At 33.7% G+C, this 24,578-nt stretch overlaps 1 long non-coding RNA gene across 1 annotated transcript in view; it reads left to right on the top strand.

The window, feature by feature from the left end:
* The window catches only part of LOC309849514, a 191,332-nt gene that overhangs the window by 49,744 nt on the left and 117,010 nt on the right, over nucleotides 1-24,578 (top strand). The gene's annotated exons all lie outside the window — the stretch shown is intronic.

Here is a 24,578-nt window from a genome sequence, read left to right as displayed (position 1 = left end):
ATAAATCAAAATGAAATCCTAAATAGGTTTTCCAGATAAGTAAAACAAAAGGTCAGGACAAAGAAAACATATAAAGAAATAAGAGAAGGAACCCTCTCTGTCTCTCTCTCTCTATTTATATATGGATATAGATAGACATAGATGATATAGATATATGGATAGATAGATGCAAACTTAAGCCCTAATATATTAATAACCACATTAAACGTAAAATGGTCTGAATGCACTAATTAGAAGACAGATAGTAATAGAGTGGATCAAAACATATGACCTCAATTATGCTTTCTACAAGAAATTCTCTTTGAATATAATTAATAGCAGGTTGAAGTAAAAGAATGAAATGTATACATTATGCAAACAATTGATCAAAGGAAAATAGTAATGGCTATATTAATATCAAATATATTAGATCACAGAACAAAGAAAATTATTAGAGGAAGTGTGGGCAGATCATATAATGATAAAAGTGTTGCCCCATCAGAAAAATACAGAAATGTATATATTGTATGTCCAATAATAGAGCTAAAAATATGCAAAGCAAATTTTCTAGAATTGAAAGGAAAAAGCAAAGATGGCCCATTTGTTTAGACTTAAAATTTCAACACTCCTTACAAAAAAATTAGTAGATCAACTAAAGAGAGATTCAACAAAAATACAGAATTCAAGGACACCATTAATACCAGAATTCAGTCAAAATTCATAGGATACTTCATGAAAATAAGCAGAGGACACATTCTTCTCAGTAGTCATAAAACTTATAACAAGACATAACATATCCTGAGCAATAAAACAACTTCAACAAATTTTAAAGAATTGAAAATCATACAAAGTGTTTTCTCTACCCACAGTGAAATTAAATTAATAATGAATAGGAAAAAGAAAACAAAAAAATCTCAAAACACTTGTGAATCAAATAATGGACTTCTAATTTATGTGTATATCGAAGAGAAAAATATTAAGAGAAATATAAAATACATTAAAGTGAATAACAATAAAAACACAACATATCAAAAGTTGGGGAAAAAGCTAAAGCAGTGTTGAGAGGGATATTATACCACTAAATGTATTCATAAAAAAGAATAATATCACCACGTATACATAAACATTTTAATATTGAAAATTCAAAAGCTTCCAAATTCCTGCCTCCAACTCCTACTTCAAATGAGTATCCTGTGTTCTCCATCATCAAGGAGATGATCCCTGCCATCAAATACAGGAATCAGGTGCATTGGGTTTCTCAACCCCAACTCAGTGAAGCAGCAAGGTTGCCCTATGAATGAGAAGCAGAGAGAAAAAAATAAGGTGTATTCACTAGATCTGGATATTGAGAGCAGCTTGAAACAACTGGCCTGGTGGTGTACTGACATCATTGGTATAAAGGAAATGACCATTAGTAAGATCAGTAAGGAGGAGATCCAGAGGTCAGAGGAAAAGATGATCCTACACAGCTACTTGGATACACCCAGCAAGTTGCCCAGACCAATATCATTCTTCAGGAACAGACTGAGCTATCCATGGGCCAAGAGTCTGTGCTAGAAGCCATCAAAAAGAAGACTGGCCCTATCAAGTCCAATGAACTCCTCCAACATTCAACACCTTAGTCTTTGGCCACAACATACCTAACTCAATTCAAGACATCACCGTGGTGCTTCCAACCACCAGCACTGCTGCTTCATGTCTACACCACAGTTGTGTCTGTAATGTACCCATGCATCCTTAGGCTCCTCCTATCATGGCACCCCCCCAGCTCCCACAATTGTTCCTACAGCCTTAATGCGAGCCCCACATGTGGCACTTGTCCCAGCTATTCTGTCAATGACTCCTCCCTACATTCTACTCCATTGAGGATGAGCCAAACCTGTCTCCAAGAAACTGAAGACAGAGGACATCCTCAAGCTGGAGAAGAAGTTCATATGCAGAAACAAGGGTCCACTACCCATCAAATCCAAGTGCCCCAAAGATAAGAGAATTGAAACTAAAGGGGCAGATGATGGTTTTTATCCCTGTGCTCACAGGCAGTTCTCTGTCATCCAGGTGAAGATTCATGACGTCACAGACATGCAGCAGGGAAACAAACTGCAGTGTGAGGTCATCTTCATTGAGGATTCCAACTTGTTTACTATAACATGTCCAATGGCATTGCCATCCACCTGGCCCTCAAGGAAAGAAGGAGAAACAAACAGAAAAGAGAAACCTGCTCCTAGCTACTGCCATTTTGCCTTTCCTTTCCCCAAGTCCCTGCTGTAGACCCAGAAGACCTACTTGGAGCCTTCAAATGTCTTTTCTCTTATTAATTGGAAATTCAAACTGTCCAGCAGAGTTCCGTTCCCCCATCCCCTCCCCACACTGGAAAGAGTAGCAGGCTTTTGAATCCACTCTCCTTCACAGTGGTTTCTGGAATCCCTTTGTGTTAGGATCTTGAGTTGAGAGGATTCATTTTTGGGGAGAGCCTATTAGGAATTGTGAGCCCTGAGATGTCCTGCAGGATAGTGTCACAATGCCAAATGGCACTTGACTGATCATATATGATAGTTATAATCAGTAATAATTTTGTATTTTGCCATGGGCTGTCTAAAAACCTTCTTGGACCCTTTATTGTCTTGCAGGCCAATCCTCTAGCTTCTGCTTTAAAAACCTAGGAAAATAAAAGAAAAACAAATCCAAAACTGGCAGATGGAAGAAAATACCAAATATAAAAGCAGAAATCAATGAAGTTGAAAACTAATTAATAATAGAGTAAGTCAATGAAACAGAGAGCTGAAAAGATCAATGAAATTGGCAAACTTCTAATAAATTAAAAAAACAGAAGGCACAAGTTAGCAGGAATGGAACAAGAGTTGTCCCTATGAACCTGCAAATATCAGAAGGATAACAAAGGAATAGTAATAACAACTTTATATGCACACACACTTAACAAAATTTTTGACTGAGTCTTCTAAAACACAAGCTACCATAACTCATCCAATAAAAGAGATCATTTAAATAGTTCTGTAGCTATTAAGGAAATCCAATTTGCAATTCTGAAACTTGCCAAAAATAAATTTTTAGTTTTGCATTCTTTTATTGGAAAATTACACCAAATGTTTTAATATGAATTAATATTATTTATACACAAGTTTTTCCAAAAAATTAAAAAGGAGAGATCATTATCCAATTGATTTTAGTAAGTTAGTATTATCTTCATTCCAAAACCAGACAAAAAAGTGGATTAAGAGAAAAGTAAAGCCAAATTACTCCATGAATTATTTATAAATATTCTTAATAAAAAATTATCAAATATAAATTAAAACTATATGCAATGATTCCTCAGGCCCAAGTAAGGCTTATTCCAAAGGTGCAAGGCTTGTTCAACATTTGAAAATGAATCAAAATTATTCACCATATTATCAGGATAAAAAAAAAACAAAAACAAAATAAAACAGGATAAAAATAAAACAAAACAAAACAGTGAAGAGGGTGACAATGCAATTATATTCAAGACATTTCAAAAAGCCTCTTTGAAAGGTATCCTTTGACATATATTTGGAAGGAGTAACTATTTGCTCAGTTAAAAAAATATCCCCTTGTAGTCATTTGAAAATTCACTTGTTTCATTCTACCTTTTTAAAAAATTATTTTATTTTATTTTATTTTTCAGTGATCCAAAATTCATTGTTTATGCCATACCCAATGTTCCATGCAATACATGCCCTCCTTAATACGCACCACCAAGCTCACCCAACCCCCTACCTGCAGATTCCAAAACCCTCAGTTTGTTTCTCAGAGTCCACAGTCTCTCATTGTTTGTCTCTCCCTCCAATTTTCTCCAAATACTTCTCCTCTCCATCTTCCAATATCCTCTGTGTATTCCTTATGCTCCACAAGTAAGTGAAACCATATGATAATTGACTCTCTCTGCTTGACTTATTTCACTCAGCATAATCTCTTCCAGTCCTGTCCATGTTGCTACAAAAGTTGGGTATTCATCCTTTCTGATGAGGACATAATACTCCATTGTATATATAGGCCATATCTTCCTTCATTCGCCTGTGGAAGGGCATCGTGGTTCTTTCCACAGTTTGGCAACTGTGGACATTGCTACTATGAACATTGGGGTACAGATGGCCTTTCTTTTCACTACATCTGTATCTTTGGGGTAAATACCCAGCAGTGCAATTGCTGGCTCATAGGGTAGCTCCATTTTTAATTTTTAAAGAATCTCCACAGTGTTTTCCAAAGTGGCTGCACCAACTTGCATTCGTACCAACAGTGTAAGAGGGTTCCCCTTTCTCCACATCCTCTCCAATACTTCTTTATTGCCTTGTTAATTTTGGCCATTCTAACTGGTGTAAGAACTCATACAGCAGCTCAGTGATATGGCAGGATACAAAATCAGTGTAAAGAAATCAGTTGCTTTCTTATACATTAACAATGAAAATATAGAAAGAGAAATTAGAGAAACTATTCCATTTACTAGAGCACCAAGAACCATAAGATACCTGGGAATATACCTAACCAAAGTAGTAAAGGATCTGTACTTGAGAAATAATAGAACACCCATGAAAGAAATTGAAGAAGACACAAAAAGATGGAAGAGCATTCCATGCTCATGAATCAGAAGAATAAACATTGTTAAAATGTCTATACTGCCTAGAGCAATCTATACTTTCAATACTATTCTGATCAAAATTCCACCAGCATTTTTCAAAGAGCTGGAACAAACAATCCTAAAATTTGGCAGTATAGAGCAATCTATACTTTCAATACTATTCTGATCAAAATTCCACCAGCATTTTTCAAAGAGCTGGAACAAACAATCCTAAAATTTGTATGGAACCAGAAGAAACTTCGAATTGCTAAGGAAATGTTGAAAAAAGAAAAACAAATCTGGGGGCATCATGTTGCCTGATTTCAAGCTATACTACAAAGCTGTGATCCCCAAGACAACATGATACTGGCACAAAAACGGACACATAGACCAGTGGAACAGAGTAGAGAACCCAGATATGGACGCTGAACTCTATGGTCAAATAATCTTCCACAAAGAAGGAAAAAAATATACAGTGGAAAAAAGACTGTCTCTTCAATAAATGGTGCTGGGAAAATTGGACAACTATGTATAGAAGAATGAATCTCAACTATTCTCTTATACCATACACAAAGATAAACTCAAAATGGATAAAAGACCTCAATGTGAGGCAGGAATCTATCAAAATCCTAAAGGAGAACACAGGCAGTAACCTCCTTGACGTCGGCCACAACAACTTCTTTCAAGATATGTCTCCAAAGGCAAAGGAAACAAAAGCAAAAATGAACTTTTGGGACTTCATCAAAAGCAAAAGCTTCTGCACAGCAAAGGAAACAGTCAGCGAAACAAAGAGGCAACCCACAGAACAGGAGAAGATATTCACAAATGACACTACAGACCAAGAGCTGATAACCAAGATCTATAAAGAACTCCCCAAACTAAACACACACAAAACAGATAAATACGTCAAAACAGATAAAAACAGATAAAACTTCAAAAAATGGGGAGAAGACATGAACAGACACTTCTCCAAAGAAGACATATGAATGTCTAACAGACACATGAAAAAATGTTCATCATTATTAGCCATCAGGGAGATTCAAATCAAAACCGTTTGTTTCATTCTTATTGATATTTATCAAATGGGTGTTTTGCAAATATTTTTGTCATGTCTGTCTTTTCTTTCTCTTAACAGTCTTTCAAAAACCCAACTTAGCATTTTTTTCTTTTGTGAATTATATATGCTTTTGAATTTGTATCTAAGATCTCATTACCAAACCCCAAATCAATTATTTTATTGAAGCTTTAACTATTTTTTCCAACTACAAATATTAGTGTTGTGTTATTTTGAAAAGCCTGCTTTTTTTCATCAAAGCAAATGAAGAAAACAGGCAGATTCTTTACTGAGTAAGAAACTAAGAAACCAAGAAAACATTGTTTTTGATAAAGTAACATCCCATTTCTGCAGGTGTAAAAGATTATACACTCTTATGAGTCTGGTTATGCTCAACTGGAAATGAATCCAAAGTATCCTGATGAGAGGGTGATAGGAACATTAAGTTAATGTTTGCAAAGCCTCAGAATGTTTGGCCAATTTATAATAGCTAAAGAGGCCCTTTACTGAATGTTCACTCCAAGATTACGGTTTCTAAATCAGTTGGTGGCCATATATGTTCTTGGTTGTATTTTCAGTTAAAAGACATAAAGGTAATATTGTTTCAGTGAGCTTTGCCTCCAGAACAGCGGACACTGTAGGGAGCTAAATCTCAGAGTCAGGACTTGCTGTCATCAACTGGAAAATTAAGAAGAATAAATACCAGATGGGATAGTATTAGAGCAATGTTCTTTCAAGTTATTTTTCTGTTTTCTATTATTTAATTTAGGGTCACTTAGACCTACATACATATTGATCTTAATCCTGCTTATTCCTACAGAATAACAGTGGATTCTGCTTATCTGTCAGTTACCAATATGCACATTCATCAACTCCCCAAAATTTACTTGTAAGACCAAGTCAATACTTGTATTGCTCAGTTCACAGTTGTTCTGGAACATGCACAGAGGGGCGAAAAATTTGAGTTGCTCTATGTGCACATTACTGGCTGAGAATGAACAAGATGGTGCTTTTGGTGATTTCTGTTGGTGAGTTTACTATTTAAAATGGCACCCAAACCTACTGCTGAAGTACTGTCTAGTGTTTACAGGCACAAGAAGGCTATGACTGTGATGATGGATATGTTTTGGATATCCTTTGATAAAATCCATATCCATGATATCCTTGGATAAAACTGTAGCACATAGAGTTTAAAACACTTGCTTGGGTTCCATGACTAGTAACTGGTAGAGATGAGATATAAACTGGCCTGCACTTTCAGTTGTTGTGTTATTTGAAGTGTTAAATAATATGCATGGGGAGAGAGAAACTGCCCTCTTCAATACTAAGTTACCCTGATAATTCTAAATAAAATGAAGAAAAACAAAAATTAGAAAGGAAAAACATCATTTTTTGCAAATCAAAGTGTATCTCCTGTCACATCAAGAATTCATTTTAGGGACAGCCAATGCATTACTTTTAAAAAATAATAATAAATTTCAACATTTTTATATTTTCAGGATTATTGAGACAATTTTTATTTATATAGACTTAATTTTAAATCAGTTTCACTTTAAAATCTGCAATTACAGGAAAAGTTTCATCATTCTGTTTTATTCTGTTTATATTTTATTTATGCTTATATTATATTATGTTTATTAAGTATTTGCAAGCAACTCAGTCAAAAGTTAGAATTGGGGAAATTACTAAGACACATTATTTCATTTAATTTTATTAACTTTACTAAGACACATATTAAATAAAAATCTAACATGCTATATCCATTACTGTTAAATACTTGCTAAAGTATAAAATGATTTTATTAACAAAAATCTACTCTGAACATAAATCAAATATAGATCCACATCTCCATTCACTCCTAATAAAGCCCTCCTGAGCAACTCTAAGAACAGGTGAAATAGTTCACCAGGAGAATACAACAGCTATAAAATTATCTGATTTATTTAGAAAATATCTTTGCTTTCTTGAATGAAAATTATTTTGTAGATATATGGCTGTGAAACAATATACATATATTCTTTTCCCACTAGACTCACAAAAGGGAAAAAAGATCTATTATATCAATTTTAGTTTTCAGTTGTGGGGAAAAAAAAAGAATCTTTCTTTTAATGAAATCATGACCTTTTATTTCCATTATTAATGGAATCTTTTTGGAATGAGTCAATTTTCTTTAAAATTATATTTGATCTCTCAACATCTTGATCTGTAGGTTAAGCAAAATATTTATAGCGTATGTCCTAAATTGCATTTTTGATCTTCCAATTAAATTAAATTACTGTTAAGGGACCCTTAAATTATAAATATAAATCTTCTTTTGTATAAGAAACCACTTTATGTTAAATTATAAAAGTCTTCTAATTTTTTAAGGTAAAACCATGTCATAAAGTTTTTTTTTTTTTTTTTTTTTGAGAGAGAGAGTGAGAGCGAGCACAGGCAGACAGAGTGGAAGGCAGAGGCAGAGGGAGAAGCAGGCTCCCTGCGGAGCAAGGAGCCAGATGTGGGACTCGATCCCAGGACGCTGGGATCGTGACCTGAGCTGAAGGCAGCTGCTTAACCAACTGAGCCACCCAGGCGTCCCCATAAAGTTTTGATTGTCTTGAAAAGAACTGCTAATATCTTACTAAATAGTTAGAGAAAATCTCATATAATTCTAAGATTTTCCCACACTAAAAATAATGTTCATATAGTATTGGTAAACCCCATGTATTCCATCGCCCTCCAATGCTGCTACTTTTTGACAACAAGAGACAAGTTCACATACTCTCCTCAGAAAATTAGAAGAGCCTTAACTCATTTCTGGGGTGAAAAATTTTGGTGTGTGTATGGAGGAAAGAGTGTAGGGGCAAAGTAAAGAAAGTTTATTACAGTTAAGAAAAATGAGTTTCTTCTGGAATTGACCTATATTTGCTTCCATCTATGACTGTGAAATAACACCAAATTTCAAACTAGAGTGAATTAAACCTATACAAAATGAAAGACGAGATGTGAAAATTCCTAAACATGTAGTCAGTTAGGTCCACAGCAATCACTCATTATCTGGGGGCATTGAATATTACTCAGGGGCAACTTTTTTTGTTTTGATGGTGAAAACTTGAAGTGAATCAACACACTTGAAACTTTTGTTAGGAACAAGAAAATGCAAATCTCATTTTTTTTTTCCTTGCTGGAAAAACTGACTGGAAACAACCATCATTGTTAGATGAGAAGAAGGTGTAGACATTTTATAGTGCAATGGATCTCAGCAGGAAACACTGTCTCGTAAGATGCTCTTTAAAAATCTGTAAAGACATTTTTGGGGACATCACTTGGACTTAGCCTAAAGACAAAGATGTTAGAAAATTTTCAAGGTAAGGATACTTCCCCCAAGTCAAAGATTTGTTTTAAGTCCCACATGAAAGTTAAATACCTGACAATTATTCAAGACATCTGCCAGATATTTAAATAATACATAAGCCTTATATATTATATATAAATTATATATATTATATAAGTCATATATACATATATGAGATATCTATATTATAGGCATTGAAGAAAGAATAAATGGGAAAGACAAATTAAAATCTAAACTTTTCTTACACAATACAAGCATATAACCAAATATATCAAGCTATTTGTTCCCATTGTGACCTAAAATATTTACATACATCTTTATCTTCAAAATTTTATTTAAATTCCAGGTAATTAGCATACAGTGTAATGTTAGTTTCAGGTGTAGAATTTAGTCATTCATCATTTACTTGCAACACCCAGTGCTCATCACAATATATGCCCTCCTTAATCATCATCAACCCTTTAATCCATTTTTTTGGTAATTTAAATTTTAAAAAAGTGCTTCTCTGTTACATTCAAATATGGTTGTGATCAGGCAGCTCTCAGGGAATGTGGTGATTTGACAGAATACTGTTTATCTATGTCTTGAAAAAATATTTGATTAGAGCCACACATTAATTTTTTTTGCATAAATATGCTTAAACAACTTATAATTTCAAAACACAACATTGAAAGAACCAACAAATCCTTTAGATAAGTAAATAACAAAATTCCTTGACAATGAAAAATATATTTAAATTTATAATTTTTTCCTGTAAGTTTATTCATGTGAGAATTACGTAATAGTGGTCAGTGTCTTTGAGTCTTTATTAGTAATGCAGTGTAATTTCCACTCTGGCAAAGAGCAAAGAAGTATCACATATATTTTGTCAATCTCAAAGTGGTTCTTGCAGCCTAAGCAGTGGACTGTCAGTAATGTAACAAGAATGATAGAACCAGACAAACAGGTTGAAGTTCCATTGGCCATTTCCATTGGTAGCTACCTATATTACTACTTGAAATTTTTTATCTACTTCTTCCATCACAAGGATGACACAAACTGTATGTATGGGCATCTGTTCATGTATTTTTTCCTAGTCTCATAGTAAATATTTTGGCTGATATCTTGTATCTTATGACACATGATAATGACTGAGTAAAACTGAATCAGTTGGTTCTCCTCTTCTTAAACTACAGCATGCTATTATCATCACCTTGTCATCAGGGAAGCATGTTATACACCTGCAATATTCCTTGGTTCCAAGCTCTACAGAAACCACAGAGATAGCTTTAAAGTATACACATCGTGTTAATGATGTACATCCCATCCACCCAAACAAAGGTCTACTCTAAATTCATCTCAGGAAGTGTAAGCAAAGAGTACAATTAAAACTGTAGTTCCAAACCTTCAATTTGGTCAAACACCAGACTGTAGATCCTTGGGAATGAGAATACCAATAATACCTGTTTCAATGATCTGAAGTCAAAACCACTAGAAATCACCAGTCGAAGGACAAGCTCTAGAATCTCCATTGTCAGCAAGCACTATGTGTGCATCTAGACTTTTCAAGCTCTGGCTAACCCAGTTTGAGCCCAGAGAGTTCACATGTGAGACACCATTTAGTTGTCATCATTATCTTCTGTCTAGCTGTTTTCCAACACCATCAATATTTGGAGTTATCCATTTTGTAGTTCTCCTCCTTTTCCTAAGAGGTTCTTACTTCTAATCTAATCTAATCATCTATCTACCTACCTATTTATCTATTTATCATCTCTCCCTACCTTCTTTTTTCTTTACCAGTTCTTGCTTTCACTTGGTATGGGCTGCTTCAGTAGAGATACTTCTCTATGTGATGAAATTGTTGAACTGATAGTGCCAACACCAGAAACAAATGTGAACCTTGGCTGAGCTCAGAACATTTGGAGCTCGGTGAGCATATGTACTTTTGCAGTGACTGGAATGCCCTGGGCACTCCAGGTAGAAGCTGGGCTCCAGAGCATCTTTCACAACCTATCTGCAGGCATTTAGGAGACTTACGGCCAGAGAAGGGTGTGTGCAGTGGCAACATCTTTGGATTCAGCCAGTTGCAGCTTTCTTGCTGCACCGGGAGCCAAAGCCCTGAGCACTGGGTAGTGGGAGCCTGAGTCTGGAATGGCCTGGACATCGCCAGAGCAGGCTACTCCAGCCTGGACAGATAACTATACTCAATCCTTAGAAAGCACTTGTATCCCAAGGTCTTGTCAAAGGGCAAAGATGATTCAACTGAAAACAGTAGTGGAGGAAAAAATATCTCTCATTATTTTGTCTTATTCAGTTTAGTTCATTTTAATGGGCTAGTTTCAGTAGTAATCATGACCATGATAATTATTATTTTGGAATTCCTACTAGGTAATTTTCATTGATTTTTAAAATGGCTAGGCCCAAATGTTCCTATCCTAGCCATTCTGTTTATTAGCTACATTACCTTGGGCATATGGCTTTAATCTTTAGTTTTTCCTGATCTATAAAATGAGAATAATAGTAGTACCAAGTTCATACGATTATTATCAGAAACAAGACAACAGGTCCCAAATGGAGTCAATTATGCTAAGTCCCACATCACCAGAGATTTGACTTAATTACATTTTAGCCTCTCCCTGAAGTGAAGTCTTAAATCAGTCAGTCAGGAGTCACCAGATCAGCAATACCGAGATGATCTGCCTGACAGATCCCTGACATCCCTTTAAGGAACTTGACCCTGCCACAACCAATCCACTTTTTGCTGGCTTAACTCCTTGCTTCTGCTTCCTTCTGCTTATAAATTTCTCCATTTTGTACAGCTCTGCAGAACTCCTTTCTATCTGCTAGCTGCGATGTTACCTGATTTGTGAATCATTGAATAAAGCCAGTATGATCTCATTGTTTTTTTTTAATATTGTTAAAATGAAATGAAATGAGAGCATATGAATTCTGAACTAATATTAACTACTATTATTAATCCACACAATGACACAAAAAAGGTGCCATTTTTACAAATAAACAGATAAATGAAAATAAAGTATTTTTTCTCTATAGAACTCCGTATTAATTCAGTATTGTTATGCCAAGTTCTTAACCACTGAATATAGTAATTCTTTTTAGGTCAGATCCTCATATGTTAAATGTCTAAATCCTGATCAAAAGATATACTTCCAGTGCTATGAAGCTGTCATGTCATAATAGATTTCCTGAAATATCCAGGAAAATGGAGAACAACACTGATCCAAAAAAGGATCCCTCCCAATGGCATATTTTCAAAAACAAACTAATTTCTATCCACTCCCTTATTTAACACATCTAACTCCAAGATGCCAGTTATTTATTTATTTATTTATTTTTCTTAATGTAAGCTCTAGGCCCAGCATGGGTCTTGAACTGATGACCCCAAGATCAAGAGTCTTGGACATTACCAACTGAGCCAGTCAAGAACTCCTCCAATCAATCTTCTAAATTATCCTATTTCTTAAAATGGATGTGATGACTTGAGTCAGATATATTGCCTTAATATTGATGTGAGTAATAATTCAGAAGAAGTGATTAAAATAAATACAAAAACATTGCTGATGGACTTTGTTATCTGACATTTCTATAGGTTCATAATCAGAGTTGTTAAAATGTCTCAAATTTCTTAAGCATGTTTCTATAGCAAAACTTTAATTATAAGGTCAGCACAGGAGATACTGCCTTTATAGTTCAAATTGACTTAAGTCATGTCATTAATGAATGTTCTCTTCCTATGTTTTATGGTTATCTAATTGCTTTTATTAAAAAAAAATTTAAAAATTCAACCAAATTTCAACAGAACAAGAAATATTACTTTTTTAAAAAGATTTTACTTGTTTATTTGTCATATAGAGAGAACACAAGTAGTGGGAGTGATAGGCACAGGGAGAAGCAGGATTCTAGATGAGCAAGGAACCCAATGCAGGACTCCATCGTGGGACCACAGGGTCATGACCTGAGCCAAAGGCAGTACACTTAACCGACTGAACCACCCAGACATTCCGAAACAAGAAATTTTAAAGCTGTCAATATATACTACATTTTAAAAGCATTACGTTTGTATTATGGAATAAAAATAATTTAGTTTTCTTTTATCTAATTATTACCATCATGATAATTAAATAAAAACAAATAAGTTTAAACAAACAAACCTCAACTTCCACCAAAATACATGAAATCATATTCTGACTCATGATAGTTGAATTTCTAGCAGATTTTCTATGATTTTTAAATAATTAATTAAATAATGAAATGATTAGCTAAATATTTAGTGGATAGTTAAAATATGTGAGGAGCTATAGTAAGAACCAAGGGTACTAATATCAATTTAAAAGGACTCTTGCCTTGAAGAGATCCTATTCTCATTGTTGGGAAAGACACTTAAAGGAATAATTATAATCCATTATGTTAAAGGATCTGATTAATTTTAAAAAAGAAAAGTTCTATAGGGTGACAGAGAAGGAATTACCTGACAAATTATGTGTGTACTATGTCCTTATGACAATTAGATCTCTCCTAAGAAGACAAGAAGAGACAAGAACTCAAAATAGAAAGCAAGAAATTTAAATGCACAACATGATGATTCTGCATTTGCCAGGAAAACTCATTAGAGCTTGAGGAAGACTGTATCACAATTATACTCCAGTAGGAAGTGGTGTGCATGGGGCAGGATTTCAGTTTCATGGGTATAGAAATGTAACAGAGGACTGAGATCTCTTCTGGTTTGCAGATGCCAGAGCCCAGCAATGTTTGGAGATGATCTGAAACAAGTCAAGCTCAAGTCTTTGCTTTAGACTATCCAGGAACTTACCTGGATGGGTGCTCCTGTGGGGAGGAAGATAGATGTGAATATCTTCAAGGCAAGCTAGATCGATGCTGGACAATATGTCAAGAGATTATGACTTGTATGTTCTCATACTAGGCCAGCAAGTAGTGAGAATCCCTAAAAGCCTCTCCCAAGGATAGCTACAGGAAGACAAAATCATTCCTCTATAATATTTTAAGAATGACATGGGTTGAGTTTCTTGCAAACATCTGATAGAATTTTCATTCCAATCAATGTGTGTGCTTTCAAGGAAACTTAAAGCAAGGGACAACTGCGTCTCCAACAAAGAACATATACACCTACCGAACTATGTGACCATTTACCCAAATTAATGGCTCTCCTTACCAATAGTTTATTCTCTGTGGAATGCAAATACTCTACTACTATTATTATTACTTCTACTACTACTATTATTACTGTGTACTTCCAGAGTGATTTTGAGGTTTAAATATATTAATTATTAAAAGTGCTTAGAATAGTGTCTGCTCAGAATAAGCATTAAATAAGTGTTAGCTGCTATTACCATTATAATTGATCCATATTATCATTATATCAAGGGAGATTTTATTTGTGCTTATCTGCTGGTGTCATCATTTCTCATCCACATTGTAATAATCATTTGAGGCATGAAAGTGGTTAGATACAGATCATAAAGTACTAGGGATGTTACCTTACGTTAGTAGACATGTATAAATTTTAATTAAAAAAAAAAAAAAAGACTCCTGAGAATCTGCAGATTGAATTATATGTAACATGACTATGATCAAATAGTCTGGTCAGAAAATGCCTAAAAAGTAATAATGAACATATAATTAAAGCTTAAAGTGAGACAGTGGAATGAAAACTGCAGGGGTCGAGATGGAATTATCAACTGGGCGTAAAGGCCCAACCAAGTAGATGTGGCAGAGGAACCTACTAAGGGTACCTGGCTAGGGAGTAAACTCTCTAAGGAATTTTCTATCTTGCGTTGCCGGGTCGGCTCACTTGGTAGAGCATGAACCTCTTGATCTTGGGGTCATGAGATCGAGCCCCATTTGGGTATATATTACTAAAAAAATAAATAAACTTTTTTAAAAAACCTCTTAAAAAAGAATTTACTATCTTTATCAAATATGCGTAAGATAATTCATATTATCTTGGACAAGGCAGTTCCTAAATGTAAATGTTTTTTAACAAATTGGAAGTTTAATGAAGTCATTAATTTATATCAAATGCAGGCAACTGATAATTTGAAAAAAGGCAAATTTGAAATAAATTTTGGATAATTTGTATATGAGAAGATTTGGGAAAATATAAAATAAAATCTAAAAGAATTTTAAAAATGACTACATATGTTTAACAACAAATTTTTGACATCTCCCTAGTTGTTAAAGTGATAAGAATGATTGTTATAAACAAATGCATCTCCAATATTAAATATAAAAATTCAGAATTTCCAATTTGGAGGAACTCAGTGTGCAAATCCTATTAATGCATTCTTTATATTATCCTGGAACTGATCCATGAATTATTTAACTTGAAGCATGCCATTTAATCTCTGTGGAACTTATTTTCCTCCTTTGAAAAATAATGTCCTGTCTAACTCACACTCATGCTGTAAGGATAAAATGAGATCAACTTTAGAGAAAGGTTTAAAAATTAAAATAATATTAATAAATAATAATGTCATAAGGTCTAATATTAGCATTTAGCAGGCCAAAATCAAATAGAATCAGTCAACTTGCAATAAGGGAATCTCACATGGCAACTTTTCCTGTCCACTCATTGAGTATTTATATACTACATCTACTTACTTCTCCTCTTATCAGTAGTTCATCAATTATTTAACATGTAATTATTATATGCATACTACACATCAGTTAAGTTCCAATGATGACAGGCTTGAAATATGTTTCCCTGTAATGACTTAGAGCTTAGTAGTAAATGATAAGTGTGGGTTTTGATTTTATCCCTACAGAAAAATATTAAGGTAACCTATTACTGTTTCTCAGAAGACCCAAGACTCCTAGGTGAGAGTCAAATGATTTAATTACTCATAGCAAAGTAGGCACCATAACTTTCATGTTTGCATTGATTCCTTTTGTCTCTTGTGTGCTGTGGAGACCAGGTGAATGCCTACACACCTAGTACTGAGCTTGGAAAAAACCCTATCCTTTATAGTAAGCAGTATGCAAAACCGTTCTTTGCTCCAGAAAAGAGACAATACTTCATTTCTCAAGGTTGCTCTCTGAAAAGTCCACTTCTTGGGGTTCAATATCATTAGCCATTAGGGAAATGCAAATTAAAAACACAGTATGATGCACCCATATCAGAAGAGCTAATATAAAAAATAGTGACAACACCAAATGCTGGTGAGGATTCTGAGAACCTTGATCACTCATATGTTGTGGGGAAAATATAAGATAGAACAGACACTCTGGAAAATGGTTTGGCAATTTCTCAAATAACAAAGCACAGAATTGCCATCTACTGAAAATAATGCTCCCCGTGCATTTATCCCAAGGATCATGAAAACTTGGGTTCACAAAGAAAACTTTGAGACAGACGTTAATGTTCACTGTACTCGTAATAGCAAAAACCTGGAAACAACTCACATATCCTCCAATGGGTGAGTGGTTAAACAGTGGTAAATACATTCATACCATGGACTACCAGTCAGGAATAAAAATGAAGAAACTATTGTGTGTACAACAACTTAGATGAATCTCCATAGAATTATGCTGAGTGAAGAAAAAGCTAGTATCAAAGTGATACATACGATATGATTTCACTTACATAGTAGTCTTGAAATTAAAGGAAAATAGAAATGGGGAATGGATCAATGTGATTAGCAGTTGCCAGAGGTGAAGGATGGGAGAAGAGAGAATTGTGTGGCTAGTCAAGGATGAAAGGAGGTTTCCAGTGGTGATGGAGCTGTTTTGTATCCTGATTTCATTAATTCAGTATCCTGGTTAATATTATGATAATATTTTATAATAATAATATATTATAATTATATAATATTGTAAGATGTTACCACTTGAGGAACTGGATAAAGGGTAAATGAAGCTCTGCATTATTTCTTACAATGGCATGTGACTCTATCTATCCATAATCTATCTATTTTTAATTCAATTAAAAATATGTGTAGTTAGAAATGGTTTACTGTTATCTCTTCATTACTTATTTGAGTTCTGTGTTAATGTGGGACATACCTTTAGGTTTTTTGTTTGTTTGCTTGCTTTTTTCTGAAATTTTTTTGTCCAACTGAATGGACTTTCTGGAAACCAAACTACACTCTAGAGTTTTAAATAAAAAAACATGATACTCTCATCACTAACTTTGTTTTTAAATAAAATACATGGCCTTTTTCGTTATAATGTTAAAACATAATTGAGAAATTATTTAAGTACCAATATTCATTAGGAGCCAGTTTTTAATAATTTTATTTTTAATACATTGAAGATAGAAAAATGGTCCATGTTTTAACCCTGCAAATTCCAAATTTTGAGGGGCTTGCTATACTCCTTCTCATTTCTGCTTGTAAACTAACAATTTTTTTGACATGTTTCTTTTAAACTCTTTTAAAATATAATCAATTCTACCCAAAGCTCTTTGTGACAAAATATCCTTCAATATACAAGACAGACTAGAGATGGGAGAAGCATCCTTTACCTCTTAAACTTCAGCTTAGTCCTGGCACAATGTCATTCTACCCCGAGTTTGACCAGTCCATGCATGACACTGACAACTATTTTCTTATAGATTCACACACATAAATTTATTTATCACCAATGGTCATGTTGCTGTGTTTCTCACCCTGTCCAAATTTATATACATTACTCATTAGCATATATATCCAGGACTCAGGAATATTTTCTCTTTGCAATGGAATGAATGAATGGTTTGAAATCCCAAGGATCATGGATTTGATGAAAAGGTCTTTTCAATGTACATCTGTCTTTTTCAATTAAGATATCATGAATTGTTATTAGTAATCACTATTCAGATGTTGTGTGTAGTTTCAGTCCTTGGTTGTTAAGATTCTTCTTAGATACCTTGTTTTAATTTAATTTAAAAAGTACCCATCCCTGCTCAAGCTCTTCCCATATGACCTGGTTGTCACATCTTTCTTCATAGTTCCAGACCCATCTTTACAAACAGTGTACACTTTTCCATTTTTATTTTTAGTAGTGATAAATTGATTATTTAAAAGAGACAATAAAATGCGGAAAGCTTAAGAAAAAGCCAAAGGAAAATGTGAAGATATAAATATCATTGCATTTCTCAAGCTTTGTTATTTAATTTTATAGGCATTTAAATTATACCTGGCACTAGAAAATCCTAAATCTGGTTACAACATCCTCATCTCATCACAATTTGTAGATATAGTTCACAGATTAAAGAGTTATTGTTAAATAGTGAATGACGAGGATATCCTCAGGTAGAGGGTTCTCTCATGTTTTTTACCCATCAGTCCTTACTAACAATGGAAAAAGATGGGCACAGTGCAGTTTAAGGATGTGCAAGTTCTTGGATTTCAAGACATTATCTAATTGTCTGAAGCAATATGAATGAAGGACAATGATGTCTAGCAACATTTATGAAATAATGGAATCTAGCCCAACAATGACAATATTGCAAAGACACTGATGTTTTACCAATCATCACTGTGATTTCTATTCACAAGGTTTTAAAAAAATATATTTGCTACAAAGTGGCATATATTTCCAATATTATCTTATTTTGATTTAACATAGCACCAGATGAAATCACTTCACTTTAAAAAATTCATATTAAGATAATCTACAAACTGAGGTATGTCCAAATTTGCTTCAGCCCAATGAGTCCAGGTATGATTTAGATGCTGTTATGTATCTAACCTTTACATGCATGATCAAAGCTTTATATTAGTTGCAAGTTATACTATTTTTCCTTCAACTATAAAGTGGTTCCTCATAATTAAGTTCTCCATAGCTTTTCAGTGATGATTAAATTTAGCAATTACATTCATTGGTTTAATTCAATTGACAAACATAATAATACAATCCATTATTTCCTTACTATCTTATAAAAGATTTAATATGATATCTGGATTGTCATGTGCAAAATAAGATCATATATTTTTCTAATTCCTGGAAAGGAGTCCAGAGCTCAAAAATGGAATAGGAACATGAATACAAGTTTGACAACGGCAACACCAGGTAGTGCTGATAATTATGGCAGTTAAATTTATACAATTAATTGGAAGAATGGAGGTGAGCTGACATTTTTGAGGATATATATTGCAAAGTCCTAGACAGATCGCAGTTCTTTTTAGTAATTAGTTGTGTGCAGGTAGAACCAGACTACACTGTATGTGTTATATAACTGGATTCTTTAAGAAATTTGTAATTTTTTTGGAATGGATGAATGGAGTGTATCACAACTTTATAGTGTGATCTTCTCTCTTCAATCTATAAAAGTAAATTTAATTATCCTGCTGATTTTACAAAAAATATAAACATTCCTGTTTTTTTTTATTTTAAAAAGTAATAATTATAAAGGAATTATTTTATTCTCTAGCTTTAGTATGGTCAGAGTAGTTTGTTTAAATATCTCTGAAAAATGATCATCTCACAATGTCCTGTCACTCAGTTCCTTTTAAGAACCACAAAATACATTTTCTAAATTCCCACTGTCTATACTTACTTGCAAAGTAAATTGCAAGAGTTTAACTATCATTATCTTTATGTTTGAAAGGAAGTAATCACTTTATTTTGTACTAAAATTATTAACTATATACAAGATAGTATGATTTGTAATTTGAACTTTTTAAAAGATGTTTATTTTTATTTCTTCCTTAAGCCCTTAGTCTCCATTGCTAGTTCACCATTTTTCCTGCAATGCACATAGTTAATATGAAATAAGCTTATATTGAATATTTTATATATATATGTACATATATACATAAATATATATAATGCTCCTCTCTATTTGGCATGGCTTAGTGACAGTTTGAAGAAAAAGGCAATGAATATCTGGTCCCCATGATGATTTCATTGTAATTCTAAAATACTGCCAAGGCCTTTGAATTGCAATGCAGTCATGTGTATATAAAACAATACAACTAATTTATTACATCCAGTAACAAAAAATATATATATAAAAACTAAGTATGAAAGTCCATGATATACTGACAAATATTCTACAGGCAGAAACTCTTTAAAGTGAATGATATCAACAGGCTAGTGCTAAATATAGATAAAGGTAATTGAACACATATATTGAAAACTCACAAGGTAATTCAAGATTGCTGTCAGAAGCTATCAAATCAAGGGCATGGAAAATAGATTGATGATATAGATTATTCTTTGTATTTTGCATATGGTTTTTACTCGTATTTATTTAAGATTTAGAGAAGAGGGTCTTGTATATATTATTTACAGTTTTCTTTCTTTCTTTTTTTTTTTTAATATAATTTTTTATTTTTTATAAACATATATTTTTATCCCCAGGGGTACAGGTCTGTGAATCACCAGGTTTACACACTTCACAGCACTCACCAAAACACATACCCTCCCCAATGTCCATAATACCACCCCCTTCTCCCAAACCCCCTCCCCCCAGCAACCCTCAGTTTGTTTTGTGAGATTAAGAGTCACTTATGGTTTGTCTCCCTCCCAATCCCATCGTCTTTCATTTATTCTTCTCGTACCAAGTGGTGATGCAGTTTTCTTTCTTTAATTTGAAAATTTACCATGCACCAGAGTGTGACTTTGCATATGCTGCAAGACATATCTTACAGAAAAATAATATTACTTTTAATGTTATTTAACCTATTTTAATTCCTTTTGTCATTGGGGAAGATTGATAAGTTTTTGTTTTTCTTTTCCTCCAAAGTCCTTTATATATCTTCTATCTCTGTCTCTTCATTCCTAATAATCTGTACTTCTCTTCTAAGGTAAAATCCCACTTATTTCTGTTAAAGTATTTTATTGTGCCCTTTTGAACTCCTCTTTGTGATCAATAAAATTCCTACATCCTCAACAGTACATATATATATATATATATATATATATATATATATATATATTTTTTTTTTTTTTTTTTTTAAATGCCTCGTTGTCTGAGCCAGATCCTAGCTAGTTCTGGGAAATAGAGTCTTCCTTAGAACTCTTCTAAACAGTTTTTTCTTTTTCTTTCATATTTGGCTTATATCAGTGTGAGAAACCACGTTCACTGACTTGCTTCCTCTACAGTTTGATAAAAACCTACTATGCCACCACAAACTTGACAAAGTCCCCAGAAAGTTATGGCAGACTCCATATTTCTAGTGTCTTTGTCTTGGCTGACACAAAATAAGCTCTAAATAAATATCTGTTGAATGGTACAGAGCCACATACTTCTCTAAAACTTTTCATAATTGTCCCCAATATCCAAAGTAGATCCCAAATCTAGCTTTGTTACCATATTCATTCTCTATTATTTAAACTATTGCAAAAAATTTCAGTTGGTCTGTTTATTCCTTTCTTTGCCAACAATGTAAAGATTTACCAGCTGGAAATATATCTGTTTATAGCTTTATTGGGCATAATTTAAATAAAAGAAATTACACTTAGAGTATACAATTTAAGTTTTGATATACGTATACACCTGTGAAACTATCACCACAGTCAAGTTAATGTACCTATCCCATCACTCCATAAAAATTTCCCTGGGCCCATTTTTATCACTAAATCCTGCATCCTAGCCTCTCATATCAGAATCCCCAGGCAACTACCCATCTACTTCCTGTCACCATAGATGAGTTTGTATTTTTGGCAATAGTATATAAATGTAATATTGTGGGATGGTTTTTGGAAGTGTCAATTTAGCTACTGTAAACTACAGTCCTCAGAAATCCCCTTCTAGTGTATTTCTGATTGCAGAAGGCGGAAGATTGTTTCTGGTGGTTCTGTCCCTTCCTCTTGCCATAACACAGATATTCTCTCTCAAGCAGTAAGCTTCAGCAATTGTAGGGCTCATCTCCTTTGTTTCTTATCTTTCAGGGATTACTGTCCTTCATTGCCTAATGTCCAAATGTCTTAAAAACTCTCAATTCATATATTTTATCCATTTTATGGTTGTTTAAGTCCAGAGGGTAACTCCAGTCCCTGTTACTCCACCATGGATAAAAAGAGTCATTGATATTTTCTAAATGTGAATTAGCTCAAATAACCCTTCCTTTTAAACTACCAATAGCTTAATAATACATACAGAATAAAGTCTTAGTAACATAAAATATATAAACTTACTTCTCTAAATTCATGTATCATGACCTATCAACTCTGTTCTAGCCATAATGGCTTTCCTCATTGCCTTAGATCAGACATTTTGTGCTAACCCACTGTTCTTATATTCACTTTTCCTTCTATGTGGTATGCTTTTTCCTCAGATTGCCACATTGCCTCTTTTTTTTTTCTTTATCATTAAGGTGTCAATTGTAGCCTTCTGTTCCTTGCTAGGATGAAGCAGTTTGTAACAGACTGACAATCCCACAGAGAGATATTGAACTGTAAATGATGGATGCGATATTTGAAACTGATGTTCAAAGTCACCAGAGAGCACCAAGACAGTGAGGACTTGGAAAGCCATGATTTTAGAAAGCAAAAATTCTCTTGTAGTTTTTTAAAATTCTTATCACAGAGAGTAGAAGGTGAACAAAAAGCAGAAGACTGGAGCTTAAACAAGTTGTATATCAAACTTGTATATCTCTATATCAAATAATTTTTTTTTAAAGTTAACCTCTGTCAACCAATATAAATACAAAGCAATATAAATGCAAAGATAAGCACATCAAATCAAATGCACATTTTAAAAAAAGATTTTATTTATTTATTTGACAGAGAGAGAGATCACAAGTAGGCAGAGAGGCAGGCATAGAGAGATGGGGAAGAAGGCCCCCCGCTGAGCAAAGAGCCTGATGCAGGGCTCTATCCCAGGACCCTGAGATCATGACCTGAGCTGAAGGCAGAGGCTTAATCCACTGTGCCACCCAGGTGCCCCTCAAATGCACATTATTGTAAAACTTCTGATATCAAAGAATAAGAAAAATATGAGAAACAGAATTTAATCTCCAAAATTGTAACAAATAGACTGTGAGCTCGCTTCTCAAGAAATGATTAGAGCCAAAAAAAAGTGGAATCATATCTTTAGTACAGTAACAAAAATTAAATGCTTATAGCATTTATATAGCATTTATAGCATTTAGTTAGCAAACTATATGCAATGAATGTACCCTTGAAATACAAAGATGAAATAAATGCACTTTCAAAACTGAACAAAATTTAAGAGAATTAATTTATAGCAAACCTTGCCATAAAATAAAGAAAATACATTAGATAGAAGAATAGTTTTGCCAAACAGGAGCTTGATATTAGCAGACACCAGTGTAAGTCACCAAAAAAGTGTAAATATGTGAGAAATCTAAATTACTATTAAAGTAAAAGAAAAACACTAAGAAGTATGTTGTGGGATTTAAACTGTATGTGGCATTAAAATATTGTCCATGTCAATGATAATACAAAAAATATGAAAAGGGTAAGTGGAATATCATGTTTTAAGGTTCTTGAGTTATCCAGAAAATGGCAAAAGTACTTGAGGTGCCTGGGTGGCTCAGTCGGTTAATCTTCCAACTCTTGATTTTGGCTGAGGTCATGATCTCAGTGTCCTGAGATCCAGCCCTGTGTCGGACTCTGGGCTCAGCACAGAGTCTGCTTGAGAGTCTCTCTCTCCCTTTTTCTTTCCCCTCCCCCTATTCTTTCTAAGCAAACAAACAAATAAAATCTTCTTAAAAATAACAGAAGTACCAATGCCAAGTAGACTGTAATAGGAAAAGGTTGTTTCTTGTCTTTCAGTAACCTATAAATGAATATCAAACATTTCAGGGGATGAATGGGATTGATTAATCAAAAAGAAATCAAGAAAAATGAAAAGGGGAATAGAAACATGAGTAAAATAGAAAACAAATATTTATATGGCAGATTTAACCCAAATATAAAAGCATTTACACAAAGATTGTAGGAATGGCTTGCAAACTAAATATAAGCTGCTTATAAGACTAATCTCTTAAATATAGTGTGCTGGAAAGTTTGAATATAAATAAGTAGGGAAAAAAGATATTCCACACAAAACAAAAATCAGTGGCTCAAAGACGTATTTCCTCCTCAGACAGAATGTGTTATTTTATCTATTTCTCTCACCTGCCTCCTAGCCCTCCTATCTCCACACACAAAAATATATTCTACCTGAGGAGATATGTATGTTTACTCCCTACTCTATCCAGAGGAACTACAGGAGCACATGGAACATAACAAGTACTCAGTAAATACCTGGGAACATTTTCTTATTTATTATCTTATCACTGGTCTAGTCCTCATTTTTATCTCAAAATGCTGTATTACTATACTAATTACCTCAAAACGTCTCTTTAAGTATCAACAGCCTTGTCTTAACTATACTTTCTTCGTGTGATCTTTTGTCCTTTCATTGCATCTTTGTGGCTAGACTCTTCTCCTGAATGAAGTCAAGTATTCCTTTTGCTTCCACCTGGGTGAATCAGTAAGATTTCCTGATGATTCTCCCATGTTCTGCAACCAATTCAACATGACGTTTTATGGCTTTAAAACTCTGCTTCAAATAGAACAAATCAACAAAACTAGGAGCTGGTTCTTTGAAAGAATTAATAAAATTGATAAACCCCTGGCCCGACTAATCAAAAAGAAAAGAGAAAGGACCCAAATAAATAAAATCATGAATGAAAGAGGAGAGATTACAACTAACACCAAAGAAATACAAA

This window comes from Mustela nivalis (genome assembly GCF_964662115.1).
Source record: "Mustela nivalis genome assembly, chromosome: 16".
Lineage (NCBI taxonomy): Eukaryota > Metazoa > Chordata > Mammalia > Carnivora > Mustelidae > Mustela > Mustela nivalis.
The sequence above is the reverse complement of the archived record's forward strand: the minus strand, read 5'-3'. Positions and strand labels throughout refer to the sequence as shown.